At 35.9% G+C, this 6,955-nt stretch overlaps 1 protein-coding gene across 2 annotated transcripts in view; it reads left to right on the top strand.

Moving 5' to 3' along the window:
- Window positions 1-873: 873 nt before the first annotated feature.
- LOC145990865 (uncharacterized) overlaps window positions 874-6,955 on the top strand; it is an 80,553-nt gene continuing 74,471 nt past the window's right edge. The window contains exon 1 of one of the 2 annotated variants that reach the window (XM_083126309.1): window positions 874-969. The gene's annotated coding sequence lies outside the window, so the exon portion shown is untranslated. The remainder of the gene's footprint in view (window positions 970-6,955) is intronic. The other variant, XM_083126310.1, reaches the window with a different exon arrangement.

Here is a 6,955-nt window from a genome sequence, read left to right as displayed (position 1 = left end):
CGGATAGCCCCACGATCCATTCACGGATAGCCCCACGAACCATTCACGGATAGCCCCACGAACCATTCATAAATAGCCCCACAAACCATTCACGGATAACCCCACGAACCATTCATGGATAGCCCCACGAACCATTCACGGATAGCCCCATGAACCATTCACAGATAGCCCCACGAACCATTCACGGATAGCCCCACGAACCATACATAAATAGCCCACGAACCATTCATAAATAGCCTTAGAGATACTGGGCGAAAGGGGGGGTTATCACCCAAATAAACCTCACATTGAGCACGCCACTGATCCTGTGCACGTCATGTTGTCGCAAGTTCGTAATCAGAAATGATGAACAGTAACTCACGTTTATTTACGTTCTAGAACTGTTACACAGTTACAAAACCGCACATTTGGAAACACTGACCGGTTGTTACGTCATGAAACGCTCGCAAATATTTGGTTCACGTAGTAGACGGACATCAAGGGAACAGCTTTCATGCATCGGAGCGACATTAATGTCGAAAATTACATGATTTATCGGCAAAAAAAATTCAACGAGTTGAAAGCAAACTTCCAAGACCTTCCTAAAGTATAAATAAACCCATTTCGGTAAGTATTTTCTCCTGTAAAATTGAAGAAATACGTTTTGGGGATACGAAAATTTTACCAATCGGGAAATCCCGAGGCTCGGGAAATTAAGGAAATGTCGGGAAATCCCGAGTCATTTCCCGTCCCGACTTTTTCCCGAATGTCGGGATTGTCTTTCTTTCCCGTCCCGATATTAAAAAGTTGGTACCGAACACCTGCAGTGTTGTCACAAGTTTACGATCACCTTCCTTCCAGGAAATGGAGCTGTTGTAGTAGTAAGTTTGGCAACACTGAATAGCTGCAGTGCGAAGTTTGAGGCGGAGCAGAGTTTGAAGCGACGAAAACTCTTTTACTAATTGTTTACGATCTTCTTCAGCAATGTAGGTACGTTAATCTCCTATAACATACAGTAGAAAAAGTATGTAATGTATTTGCCAGATAGAGAAAATATGTCAAGTAATTCAATTCGAAGTAAGCCGTCTTTCTGAACACCGGTTCATGTGGATGGAAATTATAATTTGCTTATAGCCTATTTGTCTCCTAAATTTATTCATAATCTGTCATTTGTGTTGTCTACATCATTCGGGTCATGTCTTCCTGAAAATTTTCCATTTTTCAAATCTTGGGGGGATATGTGAAGGAAAACAACCTTAGTAGATTCATTAACGATTCACGTTGCAGCAAAATATCCGTAGCTAATATTGGAGAAGGTGTCACTTGACCAAGTTTCTTCGTTAACGTGATATTCTTCTTCTAGTGTTTCGCATTGTACAGTTTCCAGCGAAAACTTGTTACCACAGAAAAACGGCTTGGGTACCTTTTGTATTATTGCGATTTCATCATGCTACGTATGCAATTTTTACATGGTTCGATTTCGAATTAGGTCTGTTAACATATACTGCAGAGCTTCAGCGAATGCTTACTGCTTGTTTCCTTGGCACTGGTTTTCCACTTCCATATACTTCTGTATAATTCTGTACTTGCCAGCAGCCTTTCGTTTACTATCGTCTTGGTTATTTTAATATTAACCCTATATCCTTTTGTGGTTAGGTTAGGTGGGTCAAGTTTAGTTCTCTTAGCATTAGATAGATAGATTTATAGATTTATTTCCTGTAAGAACCATACATGTAACACTAATTACAAGATTGGTATAGGAAACGTCATATAACATTACAATCGATTACATATTATACAATACTAATACAAAATATAGATAACAATTGATAATTAGTCAAATTTGATTTGTAAAAATTCCACAGCCGAATAAAAACAATGATATATAAGCATACTTTTAAGTTGATTTTTAAATATGTTCAGTGGACAGTCTTTCAATTTCTTAGGCAAATGGTTGTACAATTTATATCCATGAAAGTAAACACTCTTATTAAAATTAGATGTACTGTGGCTTTCATAATGAATGTCATTTTTCCTCCTTTTTCCATACGAATGTACACTACTATTTGGTTTAAGGTTGAAAATATTTTTCTTCAGAAATATTAATACTTCATATACATGTCAGAATGACCCTGACATTCGCTATGAGACTCGGCGGCAAGCTGCCCAGCATCAGCGCTTGTCTTTCGGGTCAGCGACAGTCGCTAGAGTCGGCTATTAAAATTACAGTTTTCATATTGTGTACTAACCTTGACTACAGAATTTGTTGAAAATGATGTCCCTCTGCTTCAACACATTCCTGGCATCTCCGAAGGAAATTGGCATTTACACGTGCAAGTTCGTCTACTGTAATTCTCCCGATTTTTTGTACAATGCTCTCTTTTAACTCACGGATGGTGTGTGGATTGTCTTTGTATACTTTATTTCTCCATTTTTCTTTCCACTTTTATTCAGAACTGACCCTGTTACTCTAAACTTTTTTTTTACAAGGTTTAATGTAAGCGACTGTCACGGACCCGTTCACCAGGAAAGACAAGCGCTGATGCTGGGCTGCTTGCCGCCGAGTCTCGTAGCGAATATAAGGAAATCCTCCGTATATACAAACATGCTAATGGTAAAGTCTTTAGGCTTCTAAACACCTGCCTACACGATTCACGATAACTGTCACCGATTATTATTCTAACGACTCTTTTTTGTAAGATAAACAATTGTTTGGCACCAGGCGTGTTTCCCTAAAATATAATCCAATATCTTAATCTTGAGTAAAAGTTTGTATGATAAGCCGTTAGAACGGTTTCTTTACTGCATATTTTGCTTAATACCTTAAGTCCATAACAAACTGAACTTAGTTTGGAAAGTAGCTAATACATCAGTATGAGTATTCCATTTAATATTTTCATCAACAACAACACCTAAAAATTTTGTATGTTGTGTGCAGTTAATAATATCATTATTTATTTTTAGTATAGGTTATTTTATAGATTGTGGAATAATATATAGACAGTTTTTGATCTATTCCAAATTAGCTTATTTTCAATACACCATTGTGTCAAGTCGGTTAGTACTTTATTAGTTATCATTTCCAATTGACACATGTCACCATGCTTAGTTAGGATGTTAGTATCATCAACAAAGATAATTATATTGGAATCGTTAATATTAGCTGGAAGATCATTGATCAAGATAGTTTTTCTTGTAAGGGTCCCAAAATGGAACCTTGGGGTACACCATGTTTTAGAGGCAAAACATTTGAATGATAATGACTAGCATTATGAGTAACTTCAACATACTGCATTCTTTTTTGATAGATATGATTTAAACCAATCATTGGCTGTGCCTCTAATTCCATACTTATATAATTTCTCAATTAGTATTTTATGGTTAACACAGTTATAGTGGCTTTGAAAGGCCACAAAAAATATTCACAGTATTTAATTTTGAGTCCATTGAATGTAAAATATTATAGATTCATAAAGTGCAGTTTCTGTAGACTTATTTTCTATGAATCCAAGCTGACTAGACGTAATTATATTAAATTTGGTAAGAAAGTCTTTCAATCTTTTATGCATTAGTCCTTCTAGGATTTTATCTAACCCTGATAATAGTGATATTGGTCTATAATTGTCAATACTTGAAGTGTCACCCTTTTTATAAATAGGCATAACTCTTGATAATTTAAGTTTGCCTAGGAAAACTCCAGCTCTAAAAGATTCATTACATAAAAAGGTAAGCGCTTTTAAGATATTGGGGGAACATATTTTAATTGTAGCATCTGGTATCCCATCATATCCTGCACTTTTCTTCCTCATGCGATCATTTATGAGAGAATCAAGTTCATGTTCAGTTACAGGATATATAAACAGAGTGATTATTAGTTTTAATTCCTTGATAATTATTTTTATGTACAGGAAGTTGTTGGATTAATTTATCAATTTGATTTATAAAGAAGGAATTGAAGTTTTCAGCTATTTTTTGGGGTTGAGTTATTTCTTCATTTGCCACTAGTATTCGTGTTTAATAATATTCCACATAGCTTTACTTTTATTATTTGAAGAGGCAATTAATTTATCATATTCATATTTCTCTGCAGCAGCAATTACCTGTTTGTAAGGTTTCTTATAGGATTTAAAATACTCTTTAAAATAAGGGTCGGCATTTACTTTACTAAGCCTATACATTTTTTTTTCTTTTCACATGATATTCATATCCTTGCTTTATCCATTTTTTAATTGGAGATTGCTTATTTCTATATGGTTTGGCAGGAAAGACTAATTCAAAGTTGTACTGGAATATATTTATGAAGGCATTGAATTTGTCGTTGACATATTGAGCCCTGTACACATCTTCCCATGTTTCAGATTTTATGAGTTGGTTAAAATAATTAATATATTCTACACTAAAATTTATTTTATTGGTATATAGCATCCTTATTAATTTTATTTTTGTGAGTTTCTAAGTTAAGATTATTAATTTCCAAGTTTCTGATACGTATGGTCAGACAGTTCAGCTTCACCTATACTATGCAATCACTTTTAGAAATATTAGTGATTATTTGATCTATACATGTTTGAGAAGTAATTGTAATCCTAGTTGGTTTGTCAATTATAGCATTTAAATTGAATTGTTTTAATAAGTTATTGATTTTTTATTTTGGGTATGCTTAACTAAAAAATCAATATTTAAATCTTCACATATTATTAATTTATGATTCTTTATTGTCAGATAATCCATGACTTTCATAAAATTTTGGAAAGAGACATTAATATTGCTGTCAGGAGTTCTTTAAATTACTAATACTTATAGTTGAAGGGAATCAATTACAATCCCACAACATTCAAAATCTTTTCCCTGATAATAGTGATCAAGTTTAAGGTCATCAGTATCCATTTCATTTCTTACAAAAATACATGTACCTCTCCTATTATATTTAGATCTACAAAAGCTTGCGGCCATTTTATAACCAGGCAAGTGTGCACTCTTCATTTCTTCACACTTATACCAATACTCGGACAAACAAAGAATATCACATTTTTCATTATCTATTACAGTTTCCAATTCAATCATTTTCCCATCTAAGCCCTGAATATTTTGGTGTAGCAAGCATAGGACATTATTTTTGGAAATTCTTTCATTGCTTGCTTATTTTAATTGCTTAATGATGTTCATTTCACTATTTCCATCATCAACTGCGTATTGTCCATTAATATCTAAGGGTGTGTTATTAATATAAATATTGTCAGCATTAGATTTATGGGATCAATTCATCAAACTATACCAAGTCTTATTACATAACCTGGCTAGATCTAGTCGTTTCCCTATTGTGATAAAATATCAGATAATGCTATGCTTTCCTCCCTATTATACACATTTATATTCATTATATTCAGTATTACCTCACTAATTTCTTTATTAACCTATTTTTCCCAGTCCAATTTAAATGTTGACCATGTCTTGTATGCTCTAGCCTATTAAATTTTCTTACATCCACAACTGATACATTTTTAAAATGCTTACAAATGGTCTTGTATTTCTCATTTACTAGACTTATTTCATCATTAACTACAGACCATTCAGGGAAATGTAATCTGTATGGTAAGTTGACCAAACACTACTACATTTGTGTGGGTTAGCTTTGCCAGATTTTTTTGCAGAGTTTTCGTAGCATCATCTCCTAAATTCTTTGAGGCATCATTGCTCCCCCCAATTATCACTTAAAGTCTTTCGAGTTCATTCTTCTACTTGATTGGTCAATGTTTTCCATAACCTGATTTAGGTTTCCCCTGATTTTACCATTCCAGTCACATGCATGTCCTTTAGATTGTCCTTGATTATACAGTACCTGCCCAGATTATATCATATTTTGGTTTTTTGAGGATAACTTATTTGAGCCTACTTCAATTCATCTGCTAATTTTGACATATTATTAGTGAGGTATATCACACAGTTGAAACAGGTATACAGCATCGAAAACTCATTTTCAAATTTTACAGAATTTATTTTGTCATTTTGGGTAAAGCAGCAAAAAACTAATCATCATTATTACACTCAAAATTAGTCTACTATGCCTACTCTGCTGTGCTCTAACAACTTCAACGTGAACAATCAGTTAATGCTTCGTAGGAAATCCCTTGCTATCAATCAAAACTTGGCATCTACGTGGCATGGAAACGAGGAGAGAATCGATGACAGACTGGTCGATCTTCTCCCACTCCTCCTTCAGCTGTCTGAACTTCTCATCCGCAGAAGTGACTCTGGTGCCTCGGAGACGTCGGCTGAACTCCTCCCAGAGGTGTTCTATGGGGTTCAGATCGGGACTCTGGCTGGGCCACTCCATAACTGGCACTCTGCGCTGCACGAACCACCCCGTGACGTCCTTCGATCGGTGCTTAGGGTCTTTGTCTTGTTGGAAAACCTAACTTCTGCCCATGCTGCGACGAGCCCATGGCAGCATGATTTTTTCCAGGATGTTCTTGAAGACATGCCGATCCATGATTACATTGATGCATTCCAGGGGGCCAGTGCCGAGGGAAGAGAAGCACCACTACACCATGACTGATCCACCACCGTGCTTGACTGTAGGAAGCTGATACCTATTGTGGAATCTGGTGCCTGTAGGACGTCGTACCCACTGTATACCGTCAGTCCTGAACAGCAGATACTTCGATTCGTCACTCCAGATTACGGTATTCCACTCACGACGAGTCTAGTTCAGATGTGAATTGGCCCACTCAACACGTGCCTTCTTATTCTTCTCAGAGACAAGCGGTTTCTTAACTGGCTGACGTCCATTTAGTCTGGCAGCCTTCAGCCTCTTCTTTATCGTCCGTATGGATGGCTGGCGATGTACTGGACTCGCTAATTTCCATCCAATATCCACTGCAGTATGTCAAGGATTCTCCCGAGACATATCCTATCCACGACACGGTCTGTGATGCGTGGTCTCCCAGTCTTCACCTTCTTTACGTATCCTCCGTGG

Source organism: Lepisma saccharinum, chromosome 8 (genome assembly GCF_977018435.1).
Source record: "Lepisma saccharinum chromosome 8, izLepSacc3.1, whole genome shotgun sequence".
Classification (NCBI taxonomy): domain Eukaryota; kingdom Metazoa; phylum Arthropoda; class Insecta; order Zygentoma; family Lepismatidae; genus Lepisma; species Lepisma saccharinum.
Note: the sequence above shows the minus strand (reverse complement) of the source record. Positions and strands in the feature narration are given on the sequence as shown.